Here is a 13,664-nt window from a genome sequence, read left to right as displayed (position 1 = left end):
ATAAAAGCCCACTTTTAACAATTGGTCAGCAGGGGATTAAGGTATCAGTAGAAAAATTCTATGTGTATGCAGTTTCTAAGCTATCGTTATCCTGCTTGTTCTGTTCTGGAAATGTATTACTAGGAGATGTCACTTGTCTTAAATGTCTTAATGAATGATATTTAGTTACCTAAGGCTTTTTTTTTCTGCAAAGCACATAGATTTTTTTTTTAAATGCAGAGAAAGATGGGAAATAATACATGTTCTGCCTTAAAAAAGCATCACCAAATGTCAGCTAACTGACCGCACTTCCCTGTTTCCAGCACAGTGACATTTCGTTATCGTCATCATCTGCATTAACTAATTTTTATTATCTGTCCATAAAGCACGAAGGGGTTAAAAGTAGAGTGCAGTCAAATGGAACACGCGTTGGAATTGGAATTAGGTACCTGGGGACAAGTCTGTATCTTTGGGACACTCACTTAATTTCTACTTCAACTTACACAGTTTTTAAAAGGAGAGGTTAGGTTCCAAGACATGTAAGAATCTTAACACCTTTAGAAGTCCTGTGATTTGAATTTTAATCAATTTGGGTATGTTGATTGAAATGCATGTAACCAACTTTTTAAAATTAAATATATTATTATTGTTGTTATTTTTTATATTCATAGCTTAGGAAGGTAGATGCCCATACTTCTCTGAGTTCAATTAGCTTTCTCAGGGACTTTCTTAAATAAACAAGATGAGAATGCTTGTCCTAAGTGAATTTAAGGACAACAATTAAGAATCCTCCTCTCAGTGACAGCTCTTTATTCAGCAAAAAGGGAAGTGAAGCAGAGGAGGGGAAAATCCACTGGGCAGTCTTATTGGCCAGACACTGAATTGTCCCAACCTCAAATATCTTCCTAGTTTTAATTTTCAGTACTGGTAGTTATTTATTCAGAAACTACCCACTGAGCACCAGCTCTTTGTCAGGGACTTAAGATATGGAAATAGGTTAACAGCAACTCACACAGTCAATGAAAGCCTGCACAGTCAATGAAAGTCTCTTGTGTCTAAAAATACAACTGATCTGATATTTTACATGATTATCCTTTTAAAAATAACAAAATAATGGAATATATTATGTGTTCATTGTAGAAGAGTTCAGACTTGATTTTTGTTTTTAAACAGCCTGTGCAGATCATAAAATATAAGCCAGGCTTTTAAAGGAAGATTATATGTTGATTTATTCTTTTTTGCCTGCCTGTTTTTCCCTGGAATATAATTAAATTGAAAAGTTGGTAAGAATGATGTTTTTGGAGGAAAAAAAAAGAGAGTACATAAAAATCAACTTTGGAGTTTCTTCAATGTAATACTTCCATGTTTAATTTTTAATCATAGTAGTATAAGAGATTATATCCAGTATGTTGAGAATTGATACTGCTTAATGGCGATGTATTTTCTTTCCTACTACTATATGTATTATTCATAGGAAAAACAGATCTTTTATGAAAGGGCAGCTAGCTGGTCCTTTAAGAGACAGGAACTTCCTAAGTTAGAGTAGATGCTAACAGTGGTTTTGATTTGCTGCCCAACGGGCACTTACAGGCTCATTTAACATTAATAGAAGTGATCTGGGTTCATTTCATGACCTCTTGGAACCTAAATCACAGACTGGGTCATTTAAGAGATCTGGGATGAATAGGCAGCCATTTAGCAACAGGTCATGGAATGAGTATTCTCACCTTTATTTCCCTCTTGGATGTACCCAGTGATACTCGCTTCCTTATCTTGGGGCAGATGGAGGGCAGGAATGGATATCAACTGATCTTCATTATCATAAGAGATTATGAATAATGATTTTTTTAAATCTCTCTTCTACTTTGTCCTTCTGTTTTTCCCTTTCTGTATTCTGTTTCTCCTTGCTTCCTTCTCAGCAATTTACTTACTGACATTGACCACAACACGTAATGCCATGTAAAGAAAAGTCACATTATCACTGTATAGAAAAACACTGAGACAGAGCAAACTGAGTGATCCAGAGGATCCAGAGAAGCAGATAATAAATAATAGGTCCGCGCCCAACATGCCGAGGGCGGCAGTGACCCGGGGGCGGTGCTCGAACTGGGTCCGGAGCTGCAGCCCGCGCCTCGCTGCTGACGGAGCCCGGGCCGCCCAGCCACGGCCACCGCGGAGGACGTCAGCGCAGAGCCACGCGACTTGAGCCCGCGGGACCTGTGAGCAGCGGGTGTCCTCCCCCCGCGCGTGTGGCCCCGAGGCCTCTGAGATGAGCGCCGTGGCCGGGGCCCTCGCGAGCACCCGCATCTCACTAGCAAGGAGCCCGCGGGGCTTCCCTTGTGCCCGCCCGGAAGAGCCGCCGCGACCGCAGGTCTCCCCGGAGCCGGGGTTTGCACAGCAGCAGAGTCACCATGGACAGGCCAGGGGACACAAACTTACGCATTCTGCCATAAGGGAAAGGGGAGTCTGAGGAGGGCCGGAGAACGTCCAAGGCCAGCAGCCGGACCAGCCACACGGTGTCCGGAACGCGGGGACCAGCCCGGGGGTCCTGATGGTGGACCCCAACTTCCGGGTCGAGAAGCGGCTAGGCTGTGACGACTTCCGGGAGCTCTGGCTAGGAAAGGGTCTATGCAAACAAATAATATCTGTTAAGTTGGAGCCCATCAAGTCCCCGGTGCCGCAGCTGCACCTGGACTACCAATTCTACAAGCAGCTCGGTGCCGCAGAGGGCGTCCCTCAGGGCTACCACTTCGGCCCCTGCGGCAAGTACACCACCATGGTGCCCGAGCTGCTCGGGCCCAGCCTGGAGGACCTGCTCGACTTGTGTGAGCGCACGTTCACGGCCAGACGGTGCGCGCATTCCAGCTCATCACGTGCACGGAGTCCGTGCACACCACGAGCCCCCCCTGCCAGGACGTGAGGACGAAGAGCGTCCTGGCGCGGCGGCCGGCACTAAGTGGCAGCACGCCATCCAAGTCATCGACTCAAGCCTGGCCAAGGACCCCCTAGACCCTCCAGACCAAAAAGCACACACCCTACGGCGAGCACAAGAGCCTGACGCACTGCACGCTCCGCGAGCAACACACACCTGGGCAAGAAGCAGAGCCGTCGGACGACCTGGAGGCGCTGGACCGCGCGTTCATGTACTGACTGCGCAGCAGCCTGCCCTGGAAGGCCTCAAGGTCCACAGGCTCGGGGAGCGCTACCAGAAGACCGGGGACACCCAGAGGAGATGGCCAAGTGCGGCGCCTGGACTTAAAGAAGCCCAGCTACGACTATCTGCCCAAGCTCTTCACCGACCTCTCTCACCAGAGCTGCTTGGTGTTTGGCTAAGAGTACGACTGGGCCGGGAAGCCCTTGCCCACGCCAACTGGCACGGTCCACACCGACCTGCCCTCGCAGCCTCAGGCTCGGGACAAAGCCTTGCTACACAGCAAAAACCAGGCACTGAACGCTACCGACAGGGAGCTGAATGCAGACCACCCCATAGCTGGTCATTCCAATGCCCCCATCACGGCCCCCACAGAGGTGGTGGTGGCTGACCACACCAAGTGCTGCTGTTTCTTCGAGAACAGAGAGAGAAAATTGCTGTAGGGGCACAACTGACCCTGGGGCTGCAGCAGCCCCTGAATCCTTCCGCGGCAGCCTCTCTGGGCCAGCCCCATCGCCGCGGGGCCGCAGACAAACGCAGACTGCGGGGAGTGGGGGGATGGGGGCGGCTGAGCTGCCGCTCCCTCCCACCCCCTACACACGTGGGGTCACTTCCTTCACAGAAGACTGGAGATTTCTACACTTGTGTCTAGTCCTGCCCGCCAAGGGCATTAACTATTTAAAACAAGGAAAAAGGAAAACCACAGTGGCCGCCTGGCCCTGAGCCTCCGCCTGTGTTTGCTGAGTGAGTAGAGTGGCTGCCCTCCTCCCGCCCCACCCCCACCCCCACCCCCCCAGCCCGGTTAGTGTCATAAAGTTCAGCTTGCCTACCTTGATCCAAAGGCCATTTTCTCAAAGTCTGGGCGGGCGGGCGTGACCTGCGGGGTGTTCCTGCGCACCCATTCCCTGCGCTGCGCCAGGACGCGGAATCGGGTCGGCCAGCACGTGGCCCCGCGGGCCGCGCGGGATGTGTGCTGGCTTCTCCGTGCTGCGGGCGGAGCCGTGGGAGGTAAGTGCCTTAAAGCCCGACCCAGCCCCGCAGGTGCGCGCGGAGCGGGCAGCCGCGTCGGAGAGCCCAGGTGGTGTGGGTGCGCTGGGGGCCCGCGTGCTACACGGGCAGAGCCGCTGGGGGCATCCCGTCGGCGTGTGCGTCGAGATGTTGCTTTACAAAGTGTATAGGAATGGCACTTCCGTTTCTCTGATGCTTTCTGGAAGCCAAAGAATTTAGAGGCCTTAAAAAAAAAAAAAAAAAAAAAGGAAAGGAAAGGAAACCAAAATAAAAAGAATAGCTACCATGCGGGCTTTGTTAAGTGTCTGGCACTGTATTATTTTATTTATCCTTATGACAAACCTTTGATCTAGGTATCACTATTATAGCCACTATGAGGTGAGGAGATTGAGGCTTAGATTTATCAAATGAGTTGTGTAGAGACATACAGCTGATAGATGATGAGGCTAGGATTCAGGCCAGGCTCTGACCGCAAAGACTGTGTTCATGGGAGCTCCACTTGTTAAGGCTACACCTAATATCGAGAAATTTCCTTGTGAAATAAGGGGAAGGTATTTGGCAGTTGGAGGAAAAATACTAATAGGACTTTTCTCTAAAAGTATCCATTGTATATATGGAACTCCAACTCAATGGTGAAACCAAATAATCCCATTAAAAATGGACTAAAGACTTGAATAGACATTCCTCCAAGATACACAAATGGTTGGTAGGTTTATGAAAGATGCTTAACATAATTAATCATCAGAGAAGTGCAGATAAGATACCACTTCACACCTGTTAAAATGGCTTTTATTAAAAAACATACAGTAATGAATGTTGGCCATGATGTGGAAAAATTCGAACCTTTGTACACTGTGGGAATGTAAAATGGCATGGCTGCTATGGAAAACGTTATGACGATTCCTCAAAAAATTAGAAGTAGAACCACTGTATAAAACAATCAAGCAATCCTGCTTCTGGATATTTATCCAAAATAATTGAAAACAGGATCTCGAAGAGATATTTGCATTTCCATGTTCATTGCAGCATTATGAATAATAGCCAAGATGTGGGGCAAGCTGAATGTCCATTGATAAATGAGTGAAAATAAGCCATCAGAGGAGGACAAATAACACATAATTTCACTTATATGAGGTATCCAAAGTAGTGAAACTCACAGAAACAGAAAGGAGAATGGTGGATGCCAGGGAGCAGGGGAGGAAGAAATGGGAAGTTGCTTTTCCATGGGTACAGAGTTTCAGTAACACAAGATGAAAAAGTTTTAGATCTCTGCTGTACAACGGTGTGTGTATAGTTAACAATACCATACTGTGCACTTAGAAATTTGTTAAGAAGGTAGATTTCATGTGAAATGGGTTTTTTTGTTGTTTTTGTTTTTTGTTTTTTGCCACACATGCATGCACACAAAAGCAACACTGCCAATGAAAATACATACTGAGAATGTAAGAAGGATAAAAAGAAGAGGTAATGGGCTTGAGATTATGGCCATTTGAACTGGCCAAGTCCAGGGCAAGGATCTAGAGGAAGAGGAGCAGCAGTTGGATTTTATGCAGGAGACAGTCATGTGCTCAGGCAGCCTCTCTTCATTTAAAACCACCCTGTGCATATCTGTAATGCAGTCTGGTCTTTTGACAGGCAGGATGTACAGTGGCTAAGAACATGCAGTTTGGTGTCAGACCGACCTGGGTTTGAGTCTTGGCTCCTCTGATTATGAATTGATCATTTTCTCAACTTCTCTGAGACTTGCTGTTTTCATCTGTACAGTGGAGGCCAATATCTATCTCAATTGAAAAGAGTAAATGAGATAATTTGTGTAGCAATATCAAATGAAAATGGTGATGATTTTTTTTTTTAACAAGAAAGCAGCATTAGTATACGATGCTGGAGTGATTGAATTATAGGAGTTGCCTGAAAGTTCATGAGAGTTCAGGCAAGGATATTTCTATAAGCAGGCTCTCTTGGGAGCTGATGTCAGTGTCAGTATTTGTGTATAGATCTGCACCCAAAATGTAAGCCCTAGACTATAAACGTTCAATGAAATGCAGAGACCTGACTGTCTAGGACTGTTACAAACACACAGCTAAAAAGTCAGCTGTCACATACAATCAAGAAAAAAACATCGAACTTTAAAAAGCAAAAACTCTGTTAGTCATAAATCTGTGGGAAGGTTGGAATCTCTCCTTCTCTTTGTTGATTTTTCGTTCGTCTTTTGGTGAAATCTGCTCTGTCTGTTGTCTTTCAATCGTCCAGAGCCCATTCAGAAGCCAGGAGAGCCCTGGCAGCCCCAGCATTGAAAGTGTGCAGGGTCTTCTTTCGCTTGTTTTTCATTGTTGCTTCCTGAGCTTGCTGTTCCCAAAAGGGCAAATGTGACGTCTCAGACTGTTAGTTCACCAGACAGGGATTCTTCTTTTTCTCTTGAATTATCAAATAATATGAATGTAGTGGCATGGGATTTTGCAGTTCTTTTAAGTTGGTAGTGGCGGTTTTAAGGGAATAGGTAAGAGAGGATTTCCTTCTTAACTCACCAGGTAGAGTCCTGCCTGTCCTACGAATGGTCTAAGTCATTGTTCTCTTGCTAGTAAGTTGATGGATGTCACATTCAGTATCCTGACACTGAGCAATAAAATAAACGTCCTTTAGACTTCAGCAAAACATTTGACAGGGTCTTCCACACTAGCTTTGCAGACATGATGGAAAGACAAGGCAGAATCCTGGCTCACCTAGGTAGATCCATACATGGTTGAAATTTGATGGTGGATTCTAATCATACTTTTTATTCAGTTATTCATTCAATGTCAACAGATATTTTTATTCAGAGCTTTGCCACATGTCAGACCCTTTTCTAGGTACTGAGGATGTGCTTCCTCCTTCATGAGCTTATATTCTGGTGTCATATGCCACAGGGCTCCGTCCTCAGTCCTGCCTTGTTCACCCTTTCCATAACTGACTTCTGTAACACTGAAAAACATGTTTGTCCTCCAGAGCTACAGTAATAAAGACAGTGCACTACTGGCATAAGAATAGACATATTAAAGTGGAATGGAGTTGAGAGTCCAGAAATAAACCCTTACATTTGTTGACAATTCATTTCTAACGAGGGTGCCAAGACAATTGTGTGGGAACAAATGGTGCTGGTACAACTGCAAAACTGCATATCCTGTGCAAAAGAATGAAGTTGAAGCCATATATGAAAAATAACTCAGAGTGGATTTGATATATAAATGTAAGAGCTGAAACTATAAAAACCTTAGAAGAAAACATAGGTGTAAGTCTTTGTGATCTTGGATTAGGCAGTACATCTTACATGGTACCAAAAGCACAAACAAAGGAAAAAAATCGATAAATTGGACTTCATCAAACTTCAAAACTTTTGTGTTTCAAAGAACAATAGCAGGAAATTGAAACTACAGCCCACAGAATGAGTAAATATTTGCAAATAATGTATCTGATAAAGGATTTGTATCCAGAATATATAAAGAACTCCTACAACTCAACAATAAAAAGACTAATAATCCAAATCAAAATTGGGCTACAGTTTGAATAGACATTCTCCAAAGAAGACATACACATGGTCAATGATCCATGAAAAGATGCTCAACAGCATCAGCCTTCAGGGAGCTGCAAATAAAAACCACAATGAAATACCACTTCACACCCACTAGGATAGATATCATCAAAAAGACAAACAGTAGAAAGTGTTGGCAAGGATGTGGAGAAATCGGAACCCTCGTACACTGTTTGTGGGAAGGTAAAATTGTTCAGCTGATGTGGAAAACAATTTGACATTTCTTCAAAAAGGTAAACATAGAGTTACCATATGACCCAGCCATTCCACTTTTAGGTATATACTCAAGAGAACTGAAAACATCTGCCCACAAAAAAACTTACATACGAATGTTCATAGCAGCATTGTTCTTAATGTTCACAAATGGAAACAATCCAACTGTACATCCACTGAAGAATGAATAAACAAAATGTGCTATATCCATACAATATACTAGTATTTGGCCATAAAAATTAAGTATTGATAAAATGCTACAACATGGACACATCTTAAAAAAAAATTATTCTAAGTGAAGGAAACCAGACACAAAAGACCGTATATTACACGAATCCATTTATATGGGATGTCCATAATAGGCAAATCCTTAGAGACAGAAAGTAAATCAGTGGTTGCCAGAGGATGCAGGGAGGAGGGACGGGGACTGCTAATGAGAATAGAGGTTCTTTTTGACATGAGGAAATTTCCTGGAATTGGATAGTAGTGATGGTTGTATAACTTCGCAAATATATTAAAGATCACTGATTGTTCACTATAAAGGGGTGAATTTTATGGTATGTGAATTATATCTCAATAAAAAGGCATGCTTATCATAATTATAGGTTACATGAAACTAGCAAAGGAATTATTTGCATTGGATGGCAAAAATGGAAAAGTCAGTACTTAAAAGAATCTTGACAGACCAGAAAGATAGGCCGAATCTGACAAGGTAAAATTTAGTAGGAACAAACATAGAATCTTAAAACTGCATTCAAGAAAAACAACTAATAACAACCCTATAAAAATAATTCCAGGCTTTAGTTCGCAGAGAGCCTGATGTGAGTCAACAGAATGTCACATTCTAAAAGGTTAATGTAATGTTTGCAGCATTAATAGAAGTATAGTTACTCCAATGAGAGATTAACATCATTTTTCTGAGAGCTGGTCAAATGACACCCAGACTTTTGCGGTCAGTTCTAGTTGCTGTGTTTCAGGGAATATCCAACTCAGTGGGTGACTGTAGTCCAAATGCACATTATATTTAGTTTTCACAGTCTGTTTTCTTATTTAAAGGCATTTTGGCAAAATGGGCCTCTTCTTTCACCACCATCCTTATCACTCCTTCATTACCATGAGCAGGGCCAAACTCACTTATATATGTTAATCACCTGCCACTTACTAACCTTTGTGTTTAGCCCCACCTCACCACTCAATCTTGAAAACAAAGGCATGTAAAAGGAATGTTAGAGGAGTTCCAAGACATGTTGAAAGGATAAGGAACAATTGAACAAACTAGTTCTGTTCCATCAGACAAAGATCTGAGAACCATGCGAGCAGACTTGAGATATTTGAAGGTCTTTAGCATAGATGTGGGAAAAGACTAAGGTGTACAAAAGGTTGATGGATTGAGATTCAGAGAAGGAGATGTTTTGACTCAAAGTAGAGAGCATTTCAAATGAGTTCTCCATGGATAGGTGGTCTTTTAGGTGGAGTGTTATTTGAGCTTTGTTGATACAAGCCAGATGACCATTTAGACGGAATTTATGATCAGATGGAATAGGATCTAGATGACCTTTATAATCTCTTCTAGTTTTAAGATCTCAACATTTTATCTGTCAAGCCACCCTGCTGGTTTATCTATCAGACACTGTACCAGGGACTGCAGACACAAGACTGTCTCATGGATCTCAGTCCTTTAGGAAGCTCACCGTCTAAAAAGGATACTAAGAATTCCAACACCATGGAGTTCTTTTGAGGATTAAATGATTTAATGTTTGTAAAGGAATGTCTATGCCTAGCACCTAGTATATACTTAACTAATGTTAGTCATCTTTTAAATTAGGGAAGACAGATAAACTAAATATAGTCAATGTGACACACACACACACACACATACATACATGCATATATGTATAGTAGATGAACAAAGTGCTGCACTGTGGGTTACTGATTGGTGGAACTGCCAGTTCCTTCCCATCTAGGACATTGTCACATGGTGATGGTTGGCTCTTATGGTAAAAATGGATTGCAGAGATGATCAGTTTGACTGTGTATAAGTCCTAACTTTCTAACTTGCCTTTGTACTGTATTGTGTTGTATTGTATTGAGTTGTGTTTCATTGCATTGGTTAAAGTGGCAGTGACTGAGGAGTGTATGTGTGTGTGTGTGTTTTACAAGTGTGTACATTTATACTCATGTGAGCAGGGCTGAACTAATACAGGGGCAATTAATGTTTTTGGTGTCAGAAGTGAAGAGGATGGCCTTATTTTTATTAAACAAAGTGAAGTAAAAGGTTTGCTCAGTTACTGACTGATAACACCCTGGAAGAGGTGACTGTTTTTAGTGACTTCTAATTTCTATTTCAGTGTCTGATTTCAAGCCCTTTTCCTAAAAGTCCATTCTGACGGGGTTTGTGGGGTTGGGGAAGAAGCCCAGAGTGCCCAGCGTGCTGCTGGTAGTGGGGAGAGTGTGAGATGCAGGTGGAGGGCGGGCTCTTGGGCTGGGGCAGTGCAGGGAGGGGGCTGCAGGGTGAGTGAGAATAAAGATACCACTCTTTCTGCATGTGTCTCTGTGTGAGTGGTGAGCGTGTGTGAGAGGGTGATGTGGGTGTGTAAGTGTGTATATCCTGGTGGGGGTCATCAGATAAGGGTTCTAATGTTTTGTGAACTGGACCCTGAAAATCAAGGGGTACTTGTTCTTATTGATCTTATTTGTCTCAAACATTATCAGGGTATGGTGACCCTCTGGTGCCTCTTTCAGTGTCTGTCTCTCTCCTTCCTGTCGTAGGTCGTAGCTATGGGGCAAAGATTAATACATTATCTAAATGATCAGAAATAGCTTTCACTTCCCTCTATAGGAGCTTTTGTTATTGAAAGGGTCAAATCTGGTCCCATTCCGAAACAATCCAGAAGCTTTCCTGGGGCCTCCAGGGACCACCTGGTGGCGTGAGCTTCCCACTGGGCAGGATAACTCTTGGCATCAAACAAATCACAGATCAGGAAGCCCCCAGCCTCCACATTGATGAAGTTAGGGCAAGGGCTCCTGGGTCACCTCCTCTGCTTTTGAGAAGAACTGGCTGTGCTGGTTACAGAAACCAAGAGAAATCTCCATCCTCTCTTGCTTGCTCGATGCCCATGTATCTGCCCATTGTCCTTCCTGTAAAGTGGAGGGGAGTGGGGGCTGTGGAGAAGAGACACGTACAGTAATTTGGCTCATTCTGACTCTGGGTCAGGTGAAACAGTTCATATCAAAGGAGTATTACAATTTTCTAAACCTTAATGGAAGTATTTTGATGTTTTTGTTACACTGTTTTGTTGAGGGAGGGAAGAAGGAAGGAAAGAAGGAGGGAAGAAAAACTCCACGTGTGCTTATCTGTATTTACACGAGCTCGGAGAAGGGTGCGCAAAATATATTTCAAACTTTAGTATTAGTTACTTTTGGGAGTAGGATGCAAGGCAGAGGGGCAGAAGTTTTGCTTCAGAAACTTCTGGGTTGGTTGACTTCTTCAAATGAGCATGTCACATTTTAAAAGAGAAACATTTAAAATGATTTTTAAAATAGTATAATATCAACAGAGTGTAGGATTTTTCAGAATAATTAGTGTCTCTTGGTTTGTTGATAACTCCAAAACACGTGTATTTTCCCCTTATGACTATCCTGCCTGCCTTTTTGATTGTACTAATGGTGACACTAGCCACATTCGGCCAAGTATGTAATCAGGCACGTGGTGAAGGTCACAGCACGTGGTTCTAGCTACTCTGTGTCTTTGGCTTATCAGCCTGATTCTCAAGCTCAAGAATACTGCCTCTGTTTTGCCCCTTGTGAGATGGGGAGCCACAAAAGCTTGGCTGGACACTAAGGAGTGAATATTATTCAACTCTGGCAATGGAACTTTGTCTTGGCTTCTCCATGCTGGCAGAAGCATCAGGCAGGCAGCCACCTCCATGGGTAGCAGTAGGAAGCCTTCCATTCTCTTTTGGTTCTTAAGTAGATTTCCAGTTCAATTCTGTCACATCTGAGGGGTTGAGATGTATTTTCAAAATCCAAGCCTTTAGGCTTATACTAAGCTGAAACTCTGGGCACATGAGGGTGGTTCCTCATCACTGTGGCTGGAGTTGAAGATAGAAAAAGATTAGGTGATAATAATGCTTTTCAGGTATACAGCTTCTTTAATCTAAAGCTCTTTGCAAACAGCTCAGCAAACCCCAGGACGGAAAGCCCAGCTTAGCTGGTGCCGAAATGCAGCCATGCCTGGAACGAGGCCACCTCCAGGGTCAGCAGGCCACCCTCAGAGAGACCTTAACTCCAAACTTCACTTGGAGAGGTGAAAATGAAGACTGCATCTAACTGCAGTGGCAGGGACACATTTTTTGAAGCAAAATGTAATTACCAGGGTAGGAGCTGGCCTCGCAAGTGGGGATGAACACTCCCCAGCTCCCACCAGCACCTTGGGCTCTCCGAACAGCTTCAGCAAAATTTGAGGGTTTATGCTTTCATCCCAAAGCTGGCTCTGTGTGAAACACGGTTGAGGACGGCAGACCCCAGGGACATTGATTCATCGCAACGAGGGGAAAGGATTTACTAGTACATCTTGTAAACCTAGGCAGCCTGAGGGTAGAGGTGGGGATCAGAGGAGATTCAGAGTCTGAAGGTTGAAAAAGAGGCCACGGGCACCTCCAAATAATAAATAACGTTCAGGCTCTTGCTGAACGGGCAGAATTCTGCATATGGCTTGCTGAGCGCACTGCTGAGGATGGCTGACTTCACGATCAGCATCACAGGCCCTGTTTCTAGTCTTGGATCTCAAGAACAATCACTGAAAGATGCTTTTTCTCTCGTACGCAAGTCTCTAACACAACCAGCTCAGGAATCTGAAAATTGGCGTTTTGTTTCGGTCCTGGTCAAGACCCCAGAAGACTTTATGCAAGTCACTGCCCCTCTAGGTGCCTGTTTCTTCATCTGTGGCACAGAGAGGTTGTACTATATCAGGATTTTGACACATAGTGTCTCCCAGAGCCTTCGGGACTTCAATCAACAGCTTCAGCTGCCATCAGGTGGGCGGGAAGATGAGGATGCTCTGGGCCCATGATCCCTCCTGGGATGAGAACCACTCTTCTTTTATCTTTGTTGACATAGTAAGCATCTCTTTAAAGGTTTCTTCTGAAGAAAGAGTTCTGCTGTTGAAAAAAATTTGAGAATCGATGCTGTTTTCCAGTTCTCTCCAGCTATAATAGTCTGAGCCCATGCGAACAGCTCTGGCAGTTTTATAAACAAAACACCCTGAGTATTCATTATTAGTTGCCACAGAAGATACCTAACAATCTATGGTGTCAAAATAAAAGCTATTATTTTCGTTTCACTACAAACTATTTATTGATTGTAGTAAAATTAGAAGAAGCAGGCAAAAAAATATAAAGAGGAAATTTAGAATCTGCCATAACCCCACTCTCCAGAGGTGAACTGTAAACAGTTTGTTACATATATTACCAACTTTCTATTCATATAAAACTTCTTTTTAGAAAACTGACTTCATATTTTACACAATTAAAAAAAGTTTAAAAACATTATTTGACCGTATATTGTAAGTGATTTGTCATGTCATTAAATGTTCTTTGAAACATATGGTGGTCAATGGTATTTAGTACTACATCATATTTCATCATATGTCTGTACCATAATTTATCTACCCATTTTCTAGCATCTAGATGAATTCCAGTGTCTGCGAGTTAAATTCTACAGGGAACATTTTTGGAATAATTCTTTTTC

The 13,664-nt window shown here is 43.4% G+C and overlaps 1 protein-coding gene and 1 pseudogene across 1 annotated transcript in view; both read left to right on the top strand.

Annotated features, from left to right (window-relative positions):
* ASTN1 (astrotactin 1) overlaps positions 1-13,664 on the top strand; it is a 300,205-nt gene that overhangs the window by 66,273 nt on the left and 220,268 nt on the right. The gene's annotated exons all lie outside the window — the stretch shown is intronic.
* Positions 2,531-3,573, top strand: LOC105069007 (casein kinase I pseudogene; annotated as a pseudogene).

Source organism: Camelus bactrianus, chromosome 21, assembly GCF_048773025.1.
Source record: "Camelus bactrianus isolate YW-2024 breed Bactrian camel chromosome 21, ASM4877302v1, whole genome shotgun sequence".
Classification (NCBI taxonomy): Eukaryota; Metazoa; Chordata; class Mammalia; order Artiodactyla; family Camelidae; genus Camelus; species Camelus bactrianus.
This window is presented reverse-complemented; position numbering and strand designations above follow the sequence as displayed.